The 24,078-nt window shown below is 41.1% G+C and overlaps 1 protein-coding gene across 3 annotated transcripts in view; it reads right to left on the minus strand.

Annotated features, from left to right (window-relative positions):
* Positions 1 to 24,078, minus strand: part of LOC122804416 — a 419,051-nt gene that overhangs the window by 119,979 nt on the left and 274,994 nt on the right. Inside the window, exon 5 of one of the 3 annotated variants that reach the window (XR_006365219.1) lies at positions 7,783 to 8,002. The exons of the other annotated variants lie outside the window; for them this stretch is intronic. The gene's annotated coding sequence lies outside the window, so the exon portion shown is untranslated. The remainder of the gene's footprint in view (positions 1 to 7,782; positions 8,003 to 24,078) is intronic. 3 annotated transcript variants of the gene reach the window in all.

Genomic DNA, 24,078 nt, shown 5'->3' on the forward strand with positions numbered 1-24,078 from the left:
TTCTTTGCCCCTCTAAGGAATTGCTTAAACAAAGGATGAGAAAATAATGGTGGGTCACAGTCATAGTGAGCAGAAATTGCTGCAGCATGAACCTTTATAGAGGAGAAGGACAAACCTTTGTCCAATAACTCAGTAAGGTATTGAAGAGCAACACTTAAATTAGGTTTAGAAACATCAAAGTCCTTTGCTGTACTCCAAATTAAAAATCTCCTCCATTTATCTGCGTAAACTTTCCTTGTACTAGGCCTTCTGGCCTCCAAAATAACATTCAAAACTTGTTGTGGAAGCTGAGACCTTCCAGGGTTTAAAACAGAATATGCCAGGCTGTCAGATGTAGAGAGTGAAGATTGACATTGAGTAAATGACTGTTCTCCTGAGACAGCAGGTGTGGAATCGAAGGTAAAGGCCATGGAGGCTCCTGTGCCAGACTTCTCAGTAATGGGTACCAGTGCTGTCGAGGCCAATCCGGAGCTATTAAAATCATGGTTGGCTTGTCCTGTCTGACCTTCAGGAGTACCTTTGGGAGGAGAGGCAGTGGTGGAAAGGCATACACGTGAAGATTGCTCCAATTGAATGAGAGAGCATCCACTTTCCAAGCTGTGAGATGAAACCTTTTTGTGCAAAACTTTGGCAGCTGGTAATTTAGTGGAGAAGCGAACAGATCTATGTCTGGAGTTCCCCATAACACTGTCAATTTTTGAAATACATGAGGATCCAATTTCCACTCGTGGGGATCCATAATTTGTCTGCTCAACACATCTGCTAAGGAGTTCTGTGCTCCTGGCAGAAACCTTGCCTGAAGATTTAGCTGTAAACTGAGAGCAGTTTCCCACAGAATCATTGCTTGTCTGCATAGAGGATATGAATGTGTCCCCCCTTGCTTGTTGATGTACCACATGACAGTTGTGTTGTCTGTTTGAATCAACACCTGCCCTGGAAGAAGTAAATCCTTGAAAGCTATCAATGCAAATTGGACTGCTAACATCTCCTTCAAGTTGATATGTAAATGTTGAAGTCTGGCAGGCCACGTGTCTTGTACCCATTTTCCATTTAGATGAGCTCCCCAAGCTTTGTCTGAGGCATCTGTCGTTAGAATCTGACTCACCTCTGGTCGGGTCACACAGAGTCCCTTGTTTAGGTGACATTCCTGAGCCCACCACAAAAATTCCTTTTGAATGCAAGGTATTATCTGAATGACAGTATCCATATCTTGGCAGTGTTCATACATTTTGAGATACCATTGTAGCTTCCTCATATGCAGTTTGGCATTGGGAAGTACCAGAATACAAGATGCCATGAACCCCAAGGCTTGAAGGACTGTCCTTGCAGTCAGCCTGGACTGAGACAAGTGGTGGAAGTAAAGAGAAAGATTCTTTTGTTTGTCCGGGGTCAAAAGGCCATCTGGGATGCTGTATTCAGTCTCACACCCAGAAAGCACATGTCCTGAGAGGGTACTAGACTGGACTTTATTTCGTTCACAGAATACCCTAGGCATCTTAACACTGCCATCACATACTGTAAATGATGAAGAAGTTCGTCCTTTCCTTGAGCCAGAATCAGGCAATCGTCCAAGTAAGGATAGATTTGTATTCCTCTTAGCCTGAAGAAAGCTACCACTGGAGCCAGAACCTTTGTGAACACTCTGGGCGCAGTAGATAAGCCAAAGGGCAATGCAGAGAACTGATAATGAAAAGTCCCAGCCCGAAAATGCAGATACTTCCTGCAACAGGGCCTGATAGGAACATGAAGGTAAGCCTCCTTGAGATCCAGAGTCACCATCCAGTGATCTTTGCCCAGCAGAGGTAAAAGCTGTTGTAACGTCAACATTTTGAACTTGGGAATGTCCAGATATGTGTTGAGGATAGATAAATCCAAAATTGGTCTCCACGTGTTCCCTTTCTTTGGTACTAGAAACAGGCGAGAATAAAATCCGAGGCCCACTTCTGGCAGAGGGACCGGTTGTATAGCTCCTATTTGAAGTAGTAGAGAAATCTGTTTGTGAGCCTCTAGTCTTTGCTGAGGAGGAACGTCTGGCATGCCTTTGAAAGGAGGTAAGGTATGGAAATAAAACTTGTAACCTTGGTGTATGATATCCAATACCCATTTGTCTTGGGTAATCAAAATCAAATTTTCCTTGAAGAGTGCCAACCGTCCTCCCAAAGGTGCTGCCAGGCAAGAAGGATCTGGCAGCTGAAAAAGTAGGTCATTGGGCCTGTTTATGAAAGGACTGGCCCCTGCCCTCACTCGAAGACTGTGCAGGTGAACTCCATGTTCTAGGTCTGAAGGAACTCTGAGCTCTGCCCCTACCACGTCTAGATCTACCCCTAGACTGAGAATCAGAAGAAGGATCACCCCTTAGCAGGCCAATTTCTACTAAACTTGGAGGCTGAACTTGCAAAAAATCTTTAACAGTCTGCATAGACTTAGCCTTGTCTTCCAATTTCTTCAAGACTGACTCCACAGGTGGACCAAACAACACTTCAGACTGCAAAGGAGCATCCAAAATCCTTGTCTTAACATGGTCAGATAAATTCTGATCCTTAAGCCAGGCGTGCCTGCGAAGAACTGAACCAGTGGCAGCCACCCTAGAAGAGGCCTGCAAAGCATCAAAACCACACTGTAAAGAATGCTTACCCACCTGTTCAGAGACATGCACCAAATCTTGTAATTCTTTACAGTCAATGCCTTCTGCCAGAGCATCCACCTTAGATTTCAATTGTGAAAGAAGAAAATTTTGATATTTCAACATATGAAACTGGCAATTCAAAGCCCTCATAGCTAAGGTAGAAGATGTATAGACCTTCTTTCCCCATCTATCCAAAGCTCTGGCCTCTTTATCTAGAGGGACCGGATTCTTTACAACAGAGGCCTTGACACCCTTAGGTCCCTGACTAACAGTTTCTGGGTCCGCCCTAGGACTCTTATAGAGATATTTATGAGCCTCAGGCACCCTGTAATACCTATCCGGTTTAACAGGCGCAGGAGGCAGAGAATCAGGATTAAGTGAAGCCTCTGAAAATACATCTTGCACAACATCCAGAACAGAGGGTATAGCTAAGGGCCTATGTTGAGGTAAAAACAAAAACTCTCTAAGCCTTTTCCGTGAATCAGAGAAGTCCTGACCTTCCCACTTAAAATCTTCCCTCATAGAATGAAGAGTCTCTGAAAAAGAAAAATCCTCTGGAGGAGAAGCAGAAGGAGTGGAATCTTCTGCATCAGAATCAGAATAAGGAGTGTACTCCTGCAAGTCTTCAGAAGACTCTGAAACATCCAGCCTGTTCAAAACTTTCCAACTCTGGCTCCACCCTAGGCCTCTTATCAGGAAAGAACCTCTAATCAGAGTAATCAAATCTTCGGCCATTTTAAGCATGTGCTTCTTTAGGCACAGACCCTGCTGAACTAGGACTGACACCAACAGAAGCAAAACCTGGCCTGCCCCTGGAAGAAGCCTTGGAAACAGAAGGAGAGGGTCTAACCACCCTGGGAAGGGAGGGGAGTACAGAAACCTAAGAAGCCCCTTCAGCCTGACCTGCCTCGTGAGGGGCCACATCCTGCAAAATCAAAGACTCCCCCTGAGACTCCAGAGAAGCCTCCATCGGAACCACTGGTTCCACTGAAGCCTCTAAAGAACCGGCGTCCAGAACGGACGACTCATCTTGCCTGGGTTTAACCGCTTTGTCTTTGCGCTTCGCGGCGGAGTATCCGACGGCATATTATAATTGCACCGCTTCAAGACCAGCCTAGCACAATCTAACCTTCGCAATAGTGCTTATTAAACCTAGCACAAAAGCGACACCCAACTACGTCGTGCTCAGGCCCCAAGCAAGGAATGCACAAAGAATGATAATCCCTATGCGGTATCTGTTTCCCACAAGAAATACAATTATTCACTTTTTCTGACATCCGGTAATACACTGAGGCAAGAAAAACAAAATATTGTACTTAGCCAACTTGGATTCGGTCTGAAACTCCGAACTCGAAAAATTTCAGAACGCGAGCGGCACCGCTGCTTCTGCATCGGACCATGCGGCAAAAAAGACTGAGGATATGACGTCGGTCATGCGCTTTTGTACCCTGACGTCCTGATGTCAGTTTTAAGCGCCTTGACCGACGTCAGCCTTTGGTATTCGGGCCGACCGAGGACAGCGGACTACCCATATGTAAGGACTGCAGCAATGTGAGATGAAGAACATCAGTTAATATCAGCCTCTCTCATCCATGAACAAATGGTTTGTCATAGTAGCAACTACTTTAAAGCTAATGCTGAGGACAACCATGGAGCAGATTAAGCAGCAGTGAGACCTGTACCTTGTCCCATTTCCTGCTTACATTTGCATACAGAGAGGTGCCTCAAGAATCCATAGTTTTTTCACTATACATTGCCACAGGGTGAGGATGCCCCACGATTTAAGTAATGATAGGTTAAAGCAGTGAATGTGATACCCTAGAGGAGTGCATTACAACTTATATGCTGAATTGCAGAGATATGCTTGCAAAACTCATTAACTTGGCTCAGTAGTATGTGGCAGAAACAAAAACGGGTCAGCTATATCCTTAGAATATACTCTTGGACAAAAGCTGCTTATTCCCCTTTGGCAGGATAAGTTGTAACAGCTTAGGAGTGCCATTTCATGGGAAGAAGAAGAAACATCCATGGCAGAGGTGCATTGGTACTCAGAATTTGCAATGGACTGCAGGAAGAATCAGGCAGATCTTGTGGTAGAACCCACTGAAGCAGACTGAGGCAGTGCTGCCACAGTAACCACCACCCTTCTCAGGTTTGGGAAAGCTCAGCAGTACTACACGAATTTGGGGAGATGTTCACCAAGCCAGGATGTACTAAACTGGTGCAGCAGCATGTGAGCACAAGTTTAAAGGGTACATGAGCAATCAAGTCAACCATGGGGAGGATCTGCAGGAGATGTTAAAGGGTAAAGCCAGCAATCCAGTGAACCCTGGGCTACGACTAGTGCTGGTGCCAATAAGGATGGGAATACAAGATTCTGTGCAGAGTATGGGAAGGTAAATTATCAGAGTCAGATGTTTACCCTTTCACCAGGGTAGATGTAGCTTTGGAGCAGCTGTGCAGGATTAAGTACCCCAATACTACTAATGGTTAATACAGGTACAACTGATGTCCATAGAAAAGGAGAGGTCCCCTTTTGTTACACTGTCTGCTGTTTTAAGGTCCTGAGAAATAGAGTATCAACTATCCAGTGGCTGGTACAGTAAATCCTGGCACCAGCAGTTATCTATGTGATTGGTTAGACAATGTCCAGAGTCAGTATCAGCAGGAACTTGTTCAACAACGTATGGAGCTGCAGAACATACAAAAAAGGGTAGGGAATCATGGAGGCAAAAAAAAAACTGTGTTAATGTTAGGTTAGACGGTGGCAAATTTTAACCACAGCATGCCATCATAGAAGCTATACAGGCACAACCTCTCCATTTCTCCCAAAAAAGTAGGCAGGTACATTTCTGAGAAAAGTGAGACACTACAGAAAGTTTGTCCCTCATTATAGTAGCATAGCTACTACTTACTAAATTTCTTCACTAGGACAGTCACTGGGTTATAAGCAGGCATTTCAAAAGCTCAAGTAGTACTTTAGTGCATCCTCCTGTACTAGCTTGTCTTGATTATAGCCAAGAATTTATCATGCAGGCAAATGTTGCAAATCACAGACTGGAAGATGCAAGTTGTTTTGTTATCTTCAAAACAACTTGCAATGGGAAGAATCACATGGTGCAGTGGCAAAAGAATGTTTGGGCTGTGCAAAAGATTCATCCGTCTTGTAGAAAATTCACTCTAATTACAGTTCATAATATCAAAGATGCAATACAGAATGGGTTGGCAAAATGGCAAGCTTCGCAGATGGAATTTTGCATTAGTCCTATAGTACAACAGTCCAGCATAGGCTGGTACTAACAATGCAAATACAAACTGGTCTGTCAAGATGACGGAATAGGCAGCATAACTTGAAATGCACATTTGAAGACTCAGGTTATTCATTATAATCTCGTTTGTGTCTAAAAATGTGCGGAAATATGTGATAGGCTATATAAAGCTTTTGGCTGTCTTAAAGTTGCAACAAAATTATGAAACTTTCAAAAGCTCTACTCAACGAAACAGATTATTTTTTTTTCAGATGGGAAAAGAAATGCTGTATATACCATCATTATCTTTTCAGTAAAAAATGTGAAGTTGCATTAAAAACTTTTCTATTAAACTGTTGCCAGACACCCACATTGGTGTAGTTTTTCAGTAACTAGCATAAATGGATTTTGCTTCCTGCAGTGTTGAGCAACAATGTGGAAACAGTTTTCATTCAAACTCTGAATCAAGTCAAAACACAAAACTGTGTGGCTCTTATAAAGCAAGTGTCTAGCAGCAGTAAACATCACCTTGAAGTGTAAACATAGGTCTCACTGCCAAAGATCCCATCTGGTATTTACTCCAACAGCAGCAACTGCTAAATGCTTTTCAAAGTCAGAGGCAGATAGAATGCAGCAAATGTTTCAGCCAATGGTTAGGACCAAAACACATTTGATGAATATCGCCTGTCTGCTTAAACTGTAACTTCTGCAGGTGTACATATTTAACTCTATATTTAATATTTCAAAGTGCATTGCTTAACTTTCCATTAAGTAGAGTTTTATTAATTTCAACATTTTGTAGCTGGTTTAATGAGTATATAAAGGTAATCTCTGAATTTGGTGACAATTTTTGGTATTCAGCTTACTAAGACTGATTTTTTAATGCTACTATTATAGTCCAATGGGATTATTTAACAGTGAATACTAATTGCATTCCATGCTAGAATGGTCTAGCTAGTGGCATCGTGGAGCTTTTTCTCCCGGGTCTCTGCTGAAAAGGGATATGTATCAGTGGGACTAACCGTAAAAAAAAAAAAAAAAATAAATAAATAAATAAATAAAGTTTCAGTAGAAAAGGAACATTGGTGCAAAAATATCAATAGTCCCTCATGGGGAATATATTTTGTGTGTTGTTATATGCAAAATTACATTGGTAAGTTTTCATTTACTGTTGAGAGGACTGGGATGACAACAAACTGGATTAAATCCTGGGAAGTCATTGATTTGCAGTTGCTCATTCTAGAGTTTATTTGGGGATAGTTGGTCATAACCTGAGGAATTACTGCACATTTGCTATATGCTCTTAAGGCAAATTGTCCCTCATATTAACTCAGCAGTGAGGATTGTGAGGAGACTGCAGTCTTTGATCAGCATGTACTTCTTTGGTGCAAGTTCTACAGATTTTACAGCCTGTACTATGACAATATGCAGGAATGCGTTAATCTGAAAAGTCTCATGTTGTATACCTAGTAGTAATAAAAACATTAGCCAAGCATATAACTAAAGCAAACTGGAATGAAGTAGCCTATATTTTTTGCCATCATCCATAAAAATCTAAAAATGTTTGTGCACCATCACATTAACTTACTTTTGTGTAATGGGATAATCCAGTTGGGCATAGCCCCTTCTCAGAGGCCCACAGAGGGAAAACCTCCATATGTAAATTTCAAGCATGTTGGCACATTTAGCTTGCAGATGTTAATTACAAACTAAAGAGCATATAAAGAGGATCAAGAATGGAACAGCAAACAGCCAAAAAAATGGCTTGACAGTCTCATATGTTTCAGAAATGTTATTAGAACTACCAGCCAGCCATAATGTTTTGTGTATACATGAGATCCATTTCAAATATTTAAATTTTCTGCATACAAATATTTTTTTTCCAAACCACAGTATGAACTAAATTACCTTTAATACTAAAAAAACTCTCAGGTTGGAAAGGTATTCTCTCTGAACCCATACGCTTGTTTGTTCTAGTCCACAAGAATGGAGGGTGTATATAAAACACTGTCCTCTGAATGAGCATAATACTGCTATTCTGATGAGGTTGTGAAGACGGATATCCTTTCTATCCATCTTAGTTCTGGCACTGTCCTCCTGGGTGTCAAGGCTGAAGTAAAATGACAATCTAAAACAGAAAAGGAAATGTCAGCAATGTATTGGCTAAATTCCACTTCCCATGTACTGCTACATGGAATTTGAAAGTTGATTATGGGTAAAGCTCTGCCTATGCCCTGCTGTCCATATTAATTTATTTCTTCATTGGTCTTAGCACTGCACATTTAAAGTACCCAGAGCACAAACATGGTATACAAGTGGCAATCCATTCATATTAGTCTGCCAATTTCCTAAATTGGAAATGCTTCAGGAGTATAGACAGCCCAATGGATTGATATTTATTCAGTTTTTTAAACTATATTAACCAGTGAGACTCAATCAACACAAGACAAGATCTGTATATTCAATTAAGGAAGTGTAACACAATGCTAAGCAAAAAGTGCTGACATTGCAAGCAGCCAATCTCCTGCTCAGTGGTAACCTTCACCAGTACTGACTATGCATATGAAGAAATAACAGCTAAGACAGAAGACCGCTCGTGTGTATTAAATTGTGTATCATGGGTGCCGGAACCATAGAGCAAGGGAGGAGGGGCACCCCCCCACTTCTGCAGCACTTGCGACCTCTCAACCATCCCGAATAACTCATCATCAGATGCGCAATGACATCAGCATGCCGTGTGCCTGTTTGAAATGCTGGGAGGTACAGGGTTCATTTGTCGCAGGAGGATTTACTTACTGTGTTATGCACCATGCAGTTCGGGCAGTGTATTCTCTTCAACCGCAGAGCTGAGACGCGGATTTCTTTATTCAACTGCAGAGCTGAGCTGCAGATTCCTTTATGAACTGCCGTTCGGGCAGAAGGATTTCTTTATGCAGAGCTGCTGCACCAGAAGAAGGTAGAAAGGTGTGTGCAGATTTAAGTCGGCGAATACACTTTAGGTGTGTGTGTGTGTTTGTGCTTGCATAATAAAAACTGCAAGAATGAGTCAAGCAAGCAAAAGACTTCACTGTGTAATACCTTATGCCTCCTGCCATTGCTTCTGAATGCCCATGACTTTTTTTTAAACTTTTTAAATCTTGATGTAGTGAATTCAGGCCAATAAAGCTAGACTTCTTAGGATAAGAGTCAAAAGACAATTAGACTGAGCATATGCACTTCCTTTGAGTCAGTCCTCTTCTGCTGGAACTCCTATTAATTAAAAACAAAAAGTTAACATGGTCTGATGAAGTTATTACCGTCAAAAAAATTAGTTCCTTACCTAGGCTAGACAGGCATTACAGACCGTAAATTCTAGTACACAAAGACATTCCCTGTAAAATTATTACTAAGGAAACTGGGTCTGATGATCCTGATTTTGACAGAGACCGGGCTTTTTCTCCTTCTGAACCCAAGCTCAACTATCTGATAAGGAAAACTTTAACCCTTATCCTTCTTGGGAGGGATTTTCTTTTAATCAGAGTACTACCAGGATGAATGATGTATTTTTATGGAAAAAATAGATGTTCTCCTGAACTAAGAATATATCAGTATGTGTTACAATAGGATATACCTAATTCGTCTCCCATCCTTTCTATGCTAGGAGGATGTGTTGAATACTGCCTGTACTCATCCTGACATGAAGTTGTCAGTACATAAAAAAAAAAAAAAAAAACAGATAAGCAGATTGTGTAATAGAGCTCCGGTTCCTGAAGAGCAGACATGGGATGCTGATTAATTTTTTTTGTGCTGATGTCCTTAAAGTTATATCTCGATGCATGGACAAATAGATTGGCCACATCGATTCTTCAGTGTCACTGTTGTGTCCATAGCTAATGACTGAAGTCAGGCAATCAGAAGTGTTGTAGCTTATCTGGCAACTGCAGTTTAAAATAAGCGTTTCTTGAATATTAATATGTTTTGTTAGAAGTGGGATACCATTTTTAATGCAAGCAGTAAACAGGAATGAAATGGCTTGTTTCATTAGTAAGTCATGGGACAGAGTTAAAGGAACAGTGATTTTGGCTACACATCATTGTCAGTTCTGTGGCTTGTTGCATCCTATGTAATTGTCCGTTCATAATCTTCCATCCGTTTTCATAATGATGTTCTGAAAGACACTTTCTGGTGAAATGACTCAAGAAGTTGCTTTTATTTAGTTGCTTTGTATTCTTTTTTGATTTTTTTTTTTTTTGTTTAATCAGAGAATTTATTTACTTTTAATATTAAGAATTAGGGGTATATTTGTCAGTGGTACATTTTATTGAACAGACATGATCTTGGTAAAATTATTATCTATAATAAAATTAGCTGCAAGTTTTCTCCATTGATATTTGTTTATTGCTTTGTTTTCTTGTTTGTTAAAAATAGTTATCATTGAATAATTTGTTGTGGTTTAGCCGCATGAGGTCATTTGTAATGGACATTTGTATGAAATCTCATCTCTCTCCCGAGTTGATTTGATACACTGCAGTAAGAACACATTTGCAATCAGGGTTATTACATCATGAAGTATGATGCTTTCTTCTTAGGTGACTCACTGAATACAGGAGTCATTTGTATGTTGCACACAGGAGTCATTATGCTGCCTCTGCACACAGGACTATTTTGTTCTTTTATTTTATGCTGCACACAGGAGTTGTTATGCAACCGCTGCACACAGTTGTCTGGTTTTTTTTTTTTATACTGGACACAGGAGTTATGCTGCCGCTGCACACAGGAGTTGTTTGTTCTTTTATTTTATGATGCACACAGGAGCTGCTGCCCAGTGCTGCATCTGCCAGTTAGTGTGTGGGTGTCTATATCTGCCTGCATGGGTGCGGGTGTGAAAATATGTCCCAGTTAGGTATACCTGGTGGTTAATGTTACTCAGGCTCAAACCCTGTACCTTAGGTACAAAGCAAGAGCCTGAATTCTCTACTCATACCACCAACTGTGATTCAGGGAGTTGAATCCATAGCTTTCAACTGTCCTGATTTTCACAGAATATTTGGCTTATACTTTTGGTCTGCTCCTCTTAAAATATGTGGTTTTCTGGCAAATCAGTGAGAGCTGAATTCACTAAATAATGGTAGCCCTTTAAGTTTGTCTTCCTATCTTTCAGGAAACATATGCTAACACAAGATTATACAAGCGATATATAAAATGTGTCTCTGGTTTTGGGCCTTTTCCCCCAAATAAATTTTGGCTTTTTCAGATTTCTTGTGTTGCAAAGTTGAGAGATTAAAGTTGTGTCAAGTGGATTTTACAAGGTGCTGAGAGCTTCAGGGGAAGAGAAGTTTAGTGATGCTTATGCTAAATTACTTGCATTGTATGTAGTATACTTGCTTTTGATGAAGGCTGTGGGTTCTACTCCCACAGTATGCAGATCGATCACTGATACTGTACTGTGTTGTGGATGCTGCAATCCTAGAAATGTTCAACTTTGGAGGAGTTACTTAGTAACTATGAACCTGTTATCAGTTTGCCATCCATTCCTCATTGGAAAATTACTAGCTTATCATTTTTTAATGTAACAGGCAATTTATTCTTCAGTGGCAACAGGCATTATTTGTAGATGAAACAATGAAATATAAAATTGTTTGCTAGCCACAACCTCTTCATTAGATAAAGATTCCTTTAATATGGAATTATTTAGATGACTTACTTCTGTAGAGATTTTGCATATTTACTGATATTGGTAGGTTGGGGTGCTGCGGTAGTATTGTCGCCTCACAGTCAGACGCTGCCCGTTCAATTCTCAGAGCGTCTTGTGTGGTGACATGCGTGAATGGGCGCTCCTTCGTTGAAGGTTGTGCGTTAGACACAGCAAGCCAGCATGTAAAACTCTACTGCCAATCATTAGTGGACCGGAGTTCCGCTGTGGCGACCCCTAACCGGGAAAAGCCAAAAGAAACAAACTGATATTGGTAGGTTGGTACTGCGATGGTGGTGCTGCAGTAGCGGTGTCGCCTCACAGCAAGGTGTTGTCCTGTTCGATTCTCAGCTAGACTGTCTTCTGTGTGGAGATGTGCGTGAATGGGCGTACCTTCATTGAAGGTTGTGCGTCAGGGCCAGCAGCTCGGCATGTAAAAATCTATTGCCAATCGTTAGCGGACCGTAGTTCCGCTGTGGCGACCCCTAACCGGGAAAAGCCGAAAGACACAACGGATATTGGTAGGTTGTAATGACAGACGTTTGAGACCCTTTTATGGTTGAAATTTTTTTGTCATTACTGATGCATAGATTTTGTTTCATTGCTTACTAGAAGACTGTTTGAAACTACAAATTTAAAACACATCCTAACAAGTGGTGCTGCATTATACAAGGAATATAATTTAATACAATCAGGAAGGTGAATCAAAAAATGCATACATGTATGCATGGCCCTAAAAATGTGTAAGGAGCCTATGGTTTGAAAATAGCCCAGAGGTAAGCTTAGTCCTACACTGGCCAGATGCAGAATGAATGTGGGTTTTCCTGCTATTTCAATGAATGCGAGTTCAAAGAGCAGAGAAGTTTACTGCTCATGCTAAGTCTGTTTTCATTGCAAGACAGTACTGTTTGTTTGGCAAATGGCTCAGTGTGTCTGAAACTCAAGTATCTATCATTATTCAAGTTTTGCAGTCCTCATAAATTTGCCAGAAAATCGCACATGAGGAACAGACCAAAAATATGACAATTAGGGACTGTCAAACATATTGCTCTGATCTCTCAACCTCTTAGGGCAAGAATCGTGAGAAAATGTGAAAGGCTCAGAATCACAGGCAAATTTTAAACTTTACTCTGGTCACCAAAGCAATGGATGAAGGTAAAAAAAAAAAGTAAATATAAATACCAAAGGGCTTTGGCCAACTAAGTTTGAGATGACTGCAACCTAGGAACACAGTTAATGAAACCCCAAATGACTTGACCATTATGCAGGAAGGTTTGCCCCAAACAATAACTGATGCCAGAATCAAGAACTGAAACTAAACTCCAAAAAATACATTATCGTATCCTTTGGGAAGTCATCTGCTCCAGGGAACTGCCAAATTGACAATGTCCCCTGAGAAGTGACCCAGTTGTTTGGCATTTGGGAACTTGTGTGTACAGTGACCTAACCAACTTGTGCCCAGAGCCATAAGAAAGTCTTTCTGTATTGCATAGCTTATAAACTGATTGTGACTAGATCTAAAGAGGTTACTGTCCCCCCCGCCCTTTACAAAGCCCTCATTAGGTCATTTTGATTAATGCCCACTTTGGCATGAATCTGTCCAGAGCCATGCAACAATTGGAATACCCAGAGAGATACCTAACTAAAAGGATAAAAGTCCTAAACAATAGGTCTTGCATGGACCACCTCAAAGATTTAGCACTATACTCAGTATCCTACAGAGTGCTTAGAGCTGACTTGTCTGGCATACAAGGTGTTAGAAAAATATGTATTAGTAATATGCATTAAGCATTCAAGGTTTAAAAGGGTTAATACATTTATTCTGTTCACACTGCATCAATATGCACAGCTATTAGAAACTTAACAAGAGGCATTCTATTTTCTGCTAATGTCAGCAAATAACAAGTGTTTCATTTCTACTAGTGTCATGAGACTTAGAGTTGATTTTCTGCTTATGCCATGAGAAAATACACAGCTGTTAGAAGCTTTGATAAGGAGCACAATGGATGCTTGAAAGTATAAACCGTAGTCAGCATTATTTGTACCCAAGCTAGAAATGTACCTTGAATCTAGGCAAAGTGCAACACATATTATAACTGCACAATTGAAGAATAGAAAGTTTGTGGTGGGCTAAAATAAGCCCCAAGGCCAGGTTGTTTTTCTCAAATGTTTTGCAAATCAGCAGTTATTCTCAACTAGTCAGCAATTAGTCTAGTAACATTTTCTGTAGAACAATACAGAAAGCTGTGTCTAACTACGTCAGCAACAGAAGTAACATTTCTGTGCAACATGGAAAGAACTGTATAAAAATACCATACTAATTATTAATGTCCAGACAAATCATTCTGCTGGCATGCTTTGTCTCCTTGCTGTACCTTACGTGAATTGGTCTTTGAAGTTTTTTCCTTTGACAGACTGGTCCTTCAGACCGGAACCCTCTCGTCACCTCGGATCAGATGGGCCAGGTGGTTGAAACCGTACGGGGAAGAAACCAAATCGGTTCTTCTTATTTGAAAAGCCCTCCGACTGAATTGTTCAAAAGAGGCCAGCCACTTTCTGATCTGCGACTGAAGGATGGGTCTCCGCGAATCAGGTGATCAATCATGTAGGCTCAGGTAAGGTGAATCTACTTTTCTCTGTTTTCCGTTTTAGATCAGGGACTAGATTTGTATTGTCAAGACTGTATTTTTGCTTACAAGTCAGGGAAAGAAAAGATTAATGTCTTGTCATAGATCAGGAGAAACAGAATAAGTAGGCATTTTAATAGAAAAAAGAAAAAGAAAGCTCAAGTACTTTCTGTAGAAGATGGAGCAGAAGTTTATGTAGTAAAGTCCAGGAAAAAGGGCAAGAAAAACGCACAGAAAAACGCACAGGGAAACAAGCAATCTAATCAACGATCAGAGGACTTTGAAGGGCGGAAGAAAAGGGGAGAAGGTTTTAAATGCAGTAAAAAGGGACACTTGGCAAGGGATTGCAAGAAAAACAAGACGACAATCACGGAAGACAAGGAGGGTGAGGACTGACTATATGGTAGTCAGGAATCACTAGAAGGGGATAGAGAAGACAGGACAAATGAGAATGTGATAGAGGGAGTAGAGGATGTGACAGATGAGAGAGGAAGTGCAAGAAGTTAGTGACAATGAAGAAAATGAAATATTAGACCTAGCTTTATTTAGCAGACACGAAACCAGAAGTTACACTCTTGGTAGAAGGGAGGGAAGTCAAATTCTTGTGCGACTCAGGGGCATCACGAAGCCTGATACATCCCTGCAAACTGCCAGAAAACATGGAGTCACCTGATTACATACTGGTAAAAGCAGCTAATGGACAGCTGTATCGGGAGCCCCTCTCCCGTAATATTGCAATAACTGATCCAGTTTCAGGATTGACTCAGAAAAGCAAAATTGTTGTTTCTGCAAAATGCCCAGTAAACCTCTTGGGCAGAGACCTCATGCAACTATTTGGTATAGCAGTAGTCCCAACCATGCAGGGTATGGAAGCACAGCGACAAATTGATACCTTTGCAGTGCAATCGGAGGGTGAAATGTTTTATTGTACAGCCAGGACTTGGTTACGACTGGTCCAGGGACTGTGACCGAAGAATTAATGAATGTAGCCATCAGCAAGGTCCCCTCCCTTGACATCGATAAGCAACACCTGTTGCACTGTACCCTGTATTATTGTAACACACCAGGACCTGATAAGGAATATGAGCAAGAATTGTTTAAAAATCATGCAAACAGATTGATATTACATAACCTGTACTGGGACACAGAAGGGAACAGTGTAGCCAGCTGTTCATTGCCCCAGGAGTTCTTTACACTTTATAAATCTAATCGATTACCACATGTTAGCTTAACCAAGAACAAAAATATAGAATGGGCAGATTTAGGAGAAAGTCACAAGATGGGAGAAACAAACAGAATTAGAACTGTCAGAACAGGGAATACAAATGCAGAAGTTGAATTGGATAACTCAGACCCACCCAGCCGTGCACTTGCAGTCTAGCAAGGACAGCTGATTAGCACTCCTATTAAAGGAGGAAGAGAATGCCTTATAGAATATACCAGAAACTCTCTGGTCAAGAGGAAAGTCAGATGTAGGACTTATTCGTACAGCGGGACCAGTAACGATCACGCCAAAGTCAGCATTTAGACCACAGAAAAGACAGTACCCTTAAGAAAAGATGCAGAGGCAGGAATAAAGCCTATTATAGCAGCCTTACTTAAAGGGGGAATACTGGAAGAATCTCCCGATTCACCATGTAATACACCCTTATTTCCAGTTAAAAAAGCAAATGGAGAATGGCGTATGGTCCAAGATTTACAAGCTGTAAATGATGCAATAATACCAAGGGCACCTACGGTGCCAGACCCACACACCCTGAAACCTCAACAGAAGTATTTTTCTGTGGTAGACATCAGCAATGCATTCTTTTTGATACCGATACACCCTGACAGCCAGTCAACAATATCTTCACAAGAAATGGCAAGCAACTTGGCAGGATTCACCCCACCAAGAGGCAGTCAGATTTTACTTTATGTCGATGACATCTTACTCCAGCAAGATTGTAGAGAAGATACCATAGCGCTATTACAATTCTTAGCCACTGAAGGACATAAGGTAAATAAAAATAAACTGCAGCTTTGGAAAAAACAAGTCAAATACCTGGGATATGTAATATCCAAGGAAGGCAGAACATTAGATGAGGACAGAAAAGTAGCAATATTGCAAGCAGCAAAACCACTACCAAGAAGGAAATGATGTCCTTCCTGGGTACAACTAATTTTTGCCGGAGCTGGATTCCAAACTATGCTTTGGAATCTGCACCTCTGACTAACCTCATATATAAGAAGCCTATGGCAGCACAGGATTTGTTACAATGGACACCAGAAGCAGAATCCGCTTTCTGCAAACTGAAGCAGTTAATAGCATCCTCATTAGTTCTAGGATTACCAAACTACCATAAATGTTTTTTCCAAACTGTAGATTGTAAGCAAGGTTATATGACATCAGTGTTAACACAAGAGCATGGGGATAACCAACGCCCCATTGCTTACTATTCCTCACAACTAGAACCAGTGGCACAGCCCTTACCCCACTGTGTACAAGCAGTAGTTGCAGCTGCAATGGCAGTACAGGCTTCGGCCTCAGTAGTCTTCTTCCACCCTCTCACAGAGTGCCTCATGCAGTCGCGATTATTTTACTGCAAGAAAAGGTGGCATATCTTTAGGCATCTTTCCTGTATGACTATATTGTTGAGCCAACCTCACATGACAATTGTTGAACCCTTCTACTCTGCTCCCGACCCCTGCATATGGCACACCACACCGCTGCCTGCAGGTAAGACACTACCTAGAAAAGATCTCATGGATGTCCCGGTCCTGCAGGACAGAACCTATTAGGATATGCAGTAGTTTCTGACACTGAGATTATAGAAGCAAAACCTTTACCACACAACTTATCTGGAATGATAACAACTACTGGCAAACCTATAAATCATGCACAGTTTATTTTAGATCTTTTAGAATCTATTCAGTTACCTCAGAAAATAGCCATTTGTAAATGCACAGCTCACACCAAGCAAAAAGTAGGATTTCAAAAGGTAATGCAAGAGCTGATACAGCTGCAAAACAAGCAGCTTCTGAAGTATTTCTTTTAAATGAGGAACTACAACCCTCTGAGATTTTAGACTTAGAAATGTTAAAAACAATGCAGACACTCACTCACACAGCTGAAAAACAAAGATGGGTAAAACAAGGCAGACACTCGAAGGGGCTATACATCTCTAAAGAAGGGAAACCGATACTACCATCTTATTTGTTTAGATATGCAGCTTTGTTGAGCCATGGGCAGTACCATGTCTCAACAGGAGGGATGGTACAGCTGGTGAACCAGGTGTTCACCAAACATCATGCACAAGGGGTGTCCTACACCACCATATCCGTTTCATACTATTTGTATGGATTTCATAGAATTGAACAAATGAAATCCAGATGCAGCCATGGAAGCAAAAGTACTTGTCAAAGAAATCATCCCTAGATTCGGCATTCCGGAAAGGATCTACAGTGACAATGGTACACACTTTGTAAACCAAACCATACAACAGTTAAGTAAGCATTTTGATATTTCTTTAAAAAATCATTGTGCATACCATCTGCAATCTGCAGGGCTAGTTGAGAGACATAATGGTATATTGAAAAACAAAGAAAGTTAATAGCTGAGACAGGAAATAATTGGCTGTATTGTTTTTCCCCTGGCACTGTTGAGCATGAGAACTGTTCCGACTGCAAAAGGATGGACTCCTTTTGAAAGGCTATTTGGAAGGGCTTATTATACACCCCAATGGAAACTTCTCATGTTCTCAGACCAGGAAGCTGATTTTACACTAGCTGAATATATGAAGAAAGTCATGAATTCTAAATATCTGTTTCAGTCAAATTCTGTTTCAGATAAAGAACAAACCAAAACATCGGAAGTGGCAGTGATTCCCGGGAATTGGGTGTGGGTGAAGAATATAAAGAAGAAGAATTGGTCATAACCAAGGTGGGAAGGTCCATACCAGGTGCTTCTTTTGACACCCACTGCAGTCAAGATAGCAGAGCGAGCTTCATGGATCCATGACATTGGCAAACTAGTTAAAACTTTGAACTGGACAAAATCTTACCTGTCCATAGCCCTCAGCACAAAGTCTGGCTACAAAGGGGTCAGATCAATAGGACTGATCCGTCTCATCTCTGAAGAAATGCTGAAGCCTATTAGGGCAGACTGTAAAAACATGTCTGAAATAAAGATGACAGGATCCAGTAAGATCCAGATGTACCTATTCGGAAGTAGTGACACTGAACTGAATAAGCATGGAGAGTTGCACATAGAGTGGCACCCAAACTTCAACACTTACCAGGCAATCAAATATTATGCCAGACTATTAGAATGTTTTAATAACCACTGTGGAATGCAGGTTCCTGAAGATCAAACACAAGATTCCCCATATGAACAGCAGTTAAAGAATGCATTTTTAAAGGGCAGTATTGCACCTATAAGCAGTTTTATTACAAAACACATGGTAGACCATCGTACAAGCAGGTTACAGTCATTACTTGAATATGCTAGGCATGCCAAAAGGCATTTTAATAGCAAAAAGAAAAAGAAAGCTCAAGTATTTTCTGTAGAAGATGGAGAAGAAGTTTATGTAGTACAGTCCGGGAAAAAGGGCAAGAAAAACGCACAGGGAAATAAACAATCTGATCAACGATCAGAGGACTTTGAAGGGCGGAAGAAAAGGGGAAAAGGTTTTAAATGCAGTAAAAAGGGACACTTGGCAAGGGATTGCAAGAAAAACAAGACGACAACCACGGAAGACAAGGAGGGTGAGGACTGACTATATGGTAGTCAGGAATCACTAGAAGGGGATAGAGAAGACAGGACAAATGAGAATGTGATAGAGGGAGTAGAGGATGTGACAGAAGAGAGAGGAAGTGCAAGAAGTTAGTGACAATGAAGAAAATGAAATATTAGACCTAGCTTTATTGAGCTTGGAGCTTTATTTAGCAGACACGAAACCAGAAGTTACACTCTTGGTAGAAGGGAGCGAAGTCAAATTCTTGTGTGACTCAGGGGCATCACGAACCCCGATACATCCCTCCAAACTGCCAGAAAACATGGAGTCACCTGATTACATACTGGTAAAAGCAGCTAATGGACAGCTGTATCGGGAGCCCCTCCCCCGTAATATTGCAATAACTGATCCAGTTTCAGGATTGACTCAGAAAAGCAAAATTGTTGTTTCTGCAAAATGCCCAGTAAACCTCTTGGGCAGAGACCTCATGCAACTATTTGTTATAGCAGTAGTCCCAACCATGCAGGGTATGGAAGCACAGCGACAAATTGATAATACCTTTGCAGTGCAATTGGAGGGTGAAATGTTTTATTGGTACAGCCAGGACTTGGTTACGACTGGTCCAGGGACTGTGACCGAAGAATTAATGAATGTAGCCATCAGCAAGTTCCCTTCCCTTGACATCGATAAGCAACACCTGTTGTACTGTACCCTGTATTATTATAACACACCAGGACCTGACAAGGAATATGAGCAAGAATGTTTAAAAATCATGCAAACAAACTGATACTACATAACCTGTACTGGGACACAACCTGTACTGGGACACAGAAGGGAACAGTTTAGCCAGCTGTTCATTGCCCCAGGAGTTCTTTACACTTTATAAATCTAATCGATTACCACATGTTAGCTTAACCAAGAACAAAACTATAGAATGGGCAGACCTAGGAGAAAAAGTCACGAGATGGGAGAAACAGACAGAATTAGAACTGTCAGAACAGGGAATACAAATACAGAAGTTGAATTGGATAACTCAGACCCACCCAGCCGTGCACTTGCAGTCTAGCAAGGACAGCTGATTAGCAGTCCTATTAAAGGAGGAAGAGAATGCCTTACAAAATATACCAGAGACTCTCTGGTCAACAGGAAAGTCAGATGTAGGACTTATTCGTACAGCGGGACCAGTTACTATCATGCCAAAGTCAGCATTTAGACCACAGAAAAGACAGTATTCCCTTAAGTAAAGATGCAGAGGCAGGAATAAAGCCTATTACAGCAGCCTTACTTAAAGGGGGGAATACTGTTAGAATCTCCCAATTCACCATGTAATACACACTTATTTCCAGTTAAAAAAGCAAATGGAGAATGGTGTATGGTCCAAGATTTACAAGCTGTAAATGATACAGTAATACCAAGGGCACCTACGGTGCCAGACCCACACACCCTGAAACCTCAACAGAAGTATTTTTCTGTGGTAGACATCAGCAATGCATTCTTTTCGATACCGATACACCCTGACAGCCAGTATTGGTTTGCATTCACATTTCAGGGGAAAAGGTATACATATACGTGACTACCACAGGGGTATTGTGAAAGTCCAACAATATTTTCACAAGAAATGGCAAGCAACTTGGCAGGATTCACCCCACCAAGAGGCAGTCAGATTTTACTTTATGTCGATGACATCTTACTGGCGGCCCCCACCCAGCAAGATTGTAAAGAAGATACCATAGCGCTATTACAATTCTTAGCCACTAAAGCACATAAGGTAAATAAAAATAAACTGCAGCTTTGGAAAAAACAAGTCAAATACCTGGGATATGTAATATCCAAGGAAGGCAGAACATTAGATGAGGACAGAAAAGTAGCAATATTGCAAGCAGCAAAACCCACTACCAAGAAGGAAATGATGTCCTTCCTGGGTACAACTAATTTTTGCCGGAGCTGGATTCCAAACTATGCATTGGAATCTGCACCTCTGACTAACGTCATATATAAGAAGCCTATGGCAGCACAGGATGTGTTACAATGGACACCAGAAGCAGAATCCGCTTTCTGCAAACTGAAGCAGTTAATAGCATCCTCATTAGTTCTAGGATTACCAAACTACCATAAACATTTTTTCCAAACTGTAGATTGTAAGCAAGGTTATATGACATCAGTGTTAACACAACAGCATGGGGATAACCAACGCCCCATTGCTTACTATTCATCACAACTAGAACCAGTGGCACGGCCCTTAACCCACTGTGTACAAGCAGTAGTTGCAGCTGCAATGGCAGTACAGGCTTCGGCCTCAGTAGTCTTATTCCACCCTCTCACTGAGAGTGCCTCATGCAGTCGCGATTATTTTACTGCAAGAAAAGGTGGCATATCTTTCCCCTGCTAGGCATCTTTCCTGTATGACTATATTGTTGAGCCAACCTCACAATTGAGCGATGCACGACTTTGAACCCTTCTACTCTGCTCCCGACCCCTGCAGATGGCACACCACACCGCTGCCTGCAGGTAAGACACTACCTAGAAATGATCTCATGGATGTCCCCTTGGATGATGCCGAGGTGACATATTACGTGGATGGTTCGTGCAAAAGGGGTCCTGCAGGACAGAACCTAGTAGGATATGCAGTAGTTTCTGACACTGAGATTATAGAAGTAAAACCTTTACCACACAACTTATCTGCACAGGCAGCAGAATTGATTGCCTTGACACGGGCATGTACCTTAGCAAAGGGTAAATGTGTAAACATTTTTACTGACAGCCAGTACGCTTTTTCTACTGTACATGTTTTTGCGCAACAGTGGAAAAACCGAGGAATGATAACATCTACTGGCAAACCTATAAATCATGCACAGTTTATTTTAGATCTTTTAGAATCTATTCAGTTACCTCAGAAAATAGCCATTTGTAAATGCACAGCTCACACCAAGCAAAAAGTAGGATTTCAAAAGGTAATGCAAGAGCTGATACAGCTGCAAAACAAGCAGCTTCTGAAGTATTTATTTTAAATGAGGAACTACAACCCTCTGAGATTTTAGACTTAGAAATGATAACAATGCAGACACTCACTACGCAAGCTGAAAAACAAAGATGGGTAAAACAAGGAGCAATTCTCGAAAAGGGGCTGTACATCTCTAAAGAAGGGAAACCGATACTACCATCTTATTTGTTTAGATATGCAGCTTTGTTGAGCCATGGGCAGTACCATGTCTCAACAGGGGGGATGGTACAGCTGGTGAACCAGGTGTTCACAACGTATGGATTTACAAACTACTCTAAAATAAATTCTGTTTGACATGTCAAATTTGCAACAAACATCATGCACAAGGGGCGTTAAAGCCCAAGCAAGGGAGTTTCCCTACACCACCATATCCGTTTCATACTATTTGTATGGATTTCATAGAATTGAACAAATGTGAAAATAAAAAGTATTGTCTTGTCATTGTAGATATGTTTTCCAGATGGGTGGAAGCCTTTCCGACCAAAAATCCAGATGCAGCCACGGTAGCAAAAGTACTTGTCAAAGAAATCATCCCTAGATTCGGCATTCCGGAAAGGATCTACAGTGACAATGGTACACACTTTGTAAACCAAACCATACAACAGTTAAGTAAGCATTTTGATATTTCTTTAAAAAATCATTGTGCATACCATCCGCAATCTGCAGGGCTAGTTGAGAGACATAATGGTATATTGAAAAACAAATTAAGAAAGTTAATAGCTGAGACAGGAAAGAATTGGCTGTATTGTTTTGCCCCTGGCGCTGTTGAGCATGAGAACTGTTCCGACTGCAAAAGGATGGACTCCTTTTGAAAAACTATTTGGAAGGGCTTATTATACACCCCAATGGAAACTTCTCATGTCCTCAGACCAGGAAGCTGATTTTACACTAGCTGAATATATGAAGAAAGTCATGAATTCTAAACATCTGTTGCAGTCAAATTCTGTTTCAGATCAAGAACAAACCGAAACATCGGAAGTGGCAGTGATTCCCGGGGAGTGGGTGTGGGTGAAGAATATAAAGAAGAAGAATAGGTCATAACCAAGGTGGGAAGGTCCATACCAGGTGCTTCTTTCGACACCCACTGCAGTCAAGATAGCAGAGCGAGCTTCGTGGATCCACCTGATGCATTGCAAACTACTTAAAAACTTTGAACTGGACAAAAATCTAACCTCTCCATCGGGGCCCTCAGCACAAAGTCTGGCTACAAAGGGGGGTCAGATCAATAGGACTGATCCGTCTCAACCCCAGTGAAGAAACCATCGGTGCTGAAGGTCCTATTAGGGCAGAGAGTAAGAACACATGTCTGAAATAAAGATGACAGGATCCAGTAAGATCCAGATGTACCTATTCGGAAGAGTCGGAGAAAATAGGAATGCATAACAACAGTTTCCTCAGAAGTATTGCATAATCATCCTGTTGACTGTACTAGTGACAATAATATTTTTGTTGTGGCCATTCCTTTTCCCAGCCACACAAACTGAACTGAATAAGCGTGGAGAGTTGCACATAGAGTGGCACCCAAACTTCAACACTTACCAGGCAATCAAATATGTGTATGCTGAGACCTTCAATGTTTTGAATTGCTGGATTTGCACAGCTTTGCCAACAGCATACGGGGGGTTATTGTTAACTTCAGTCCTCCTAGGAGCCAACAAGACCTGGGAAAATTTAGTCTAGGATACATCAGATGTCACATCACAAGATAAAGTAGCATTGCACTTGTCTGTTCGACAGAAGGGGACTGTGTGTTTTTACAAAAATGATACAGTTCAGGTGGGTTGGAGCAATTGCAATGTGACTGTTCCCTATAGATGCTACAATAAAACTGACAACACAGGTTCCTATTGCAACACAAGCTAGGATTCATTTTTTGAACTGATGCATAGGACAACTGATGAAGTAAAACATAATGCTGACCTCTACAAACAACCAATTATAGTTGACAAAAAAATGTTTCATCCAGAGCCAGGACACAGTAAAGTTACTACCAAAGTAGAAGATTGCTAGTTTGTATGTGATAAGAAAGCATATAAGTGGTTACCTGAGAATTGGTCCGGCAGTTATTTGGGGTACCTGGTTCCGGCCATACGACACACAGCAGTTTTACTTCAGGGGAAAATTCAGAATGTTCGACGAGAAATCAAGAAACCTGTCAACCCAGTGGGGCAAATCAATGCGGGCTGAAAAAAA

Source organism: Protopterus annectens, chromosome 1.part1, assembly GCF_019279795.1.
Source record: "Protopterus annectens isolate FY-2018-M chromosome 1.part1, PAN1.0, whole genome shotgun sequence".
Classification (NCBI taxonomy): domain Eukaryota; kingdom Metazoa; phylum Chordata; order Ceratodontiformes; family Protopteridae; genus Protopterus; species Protopterus annectens.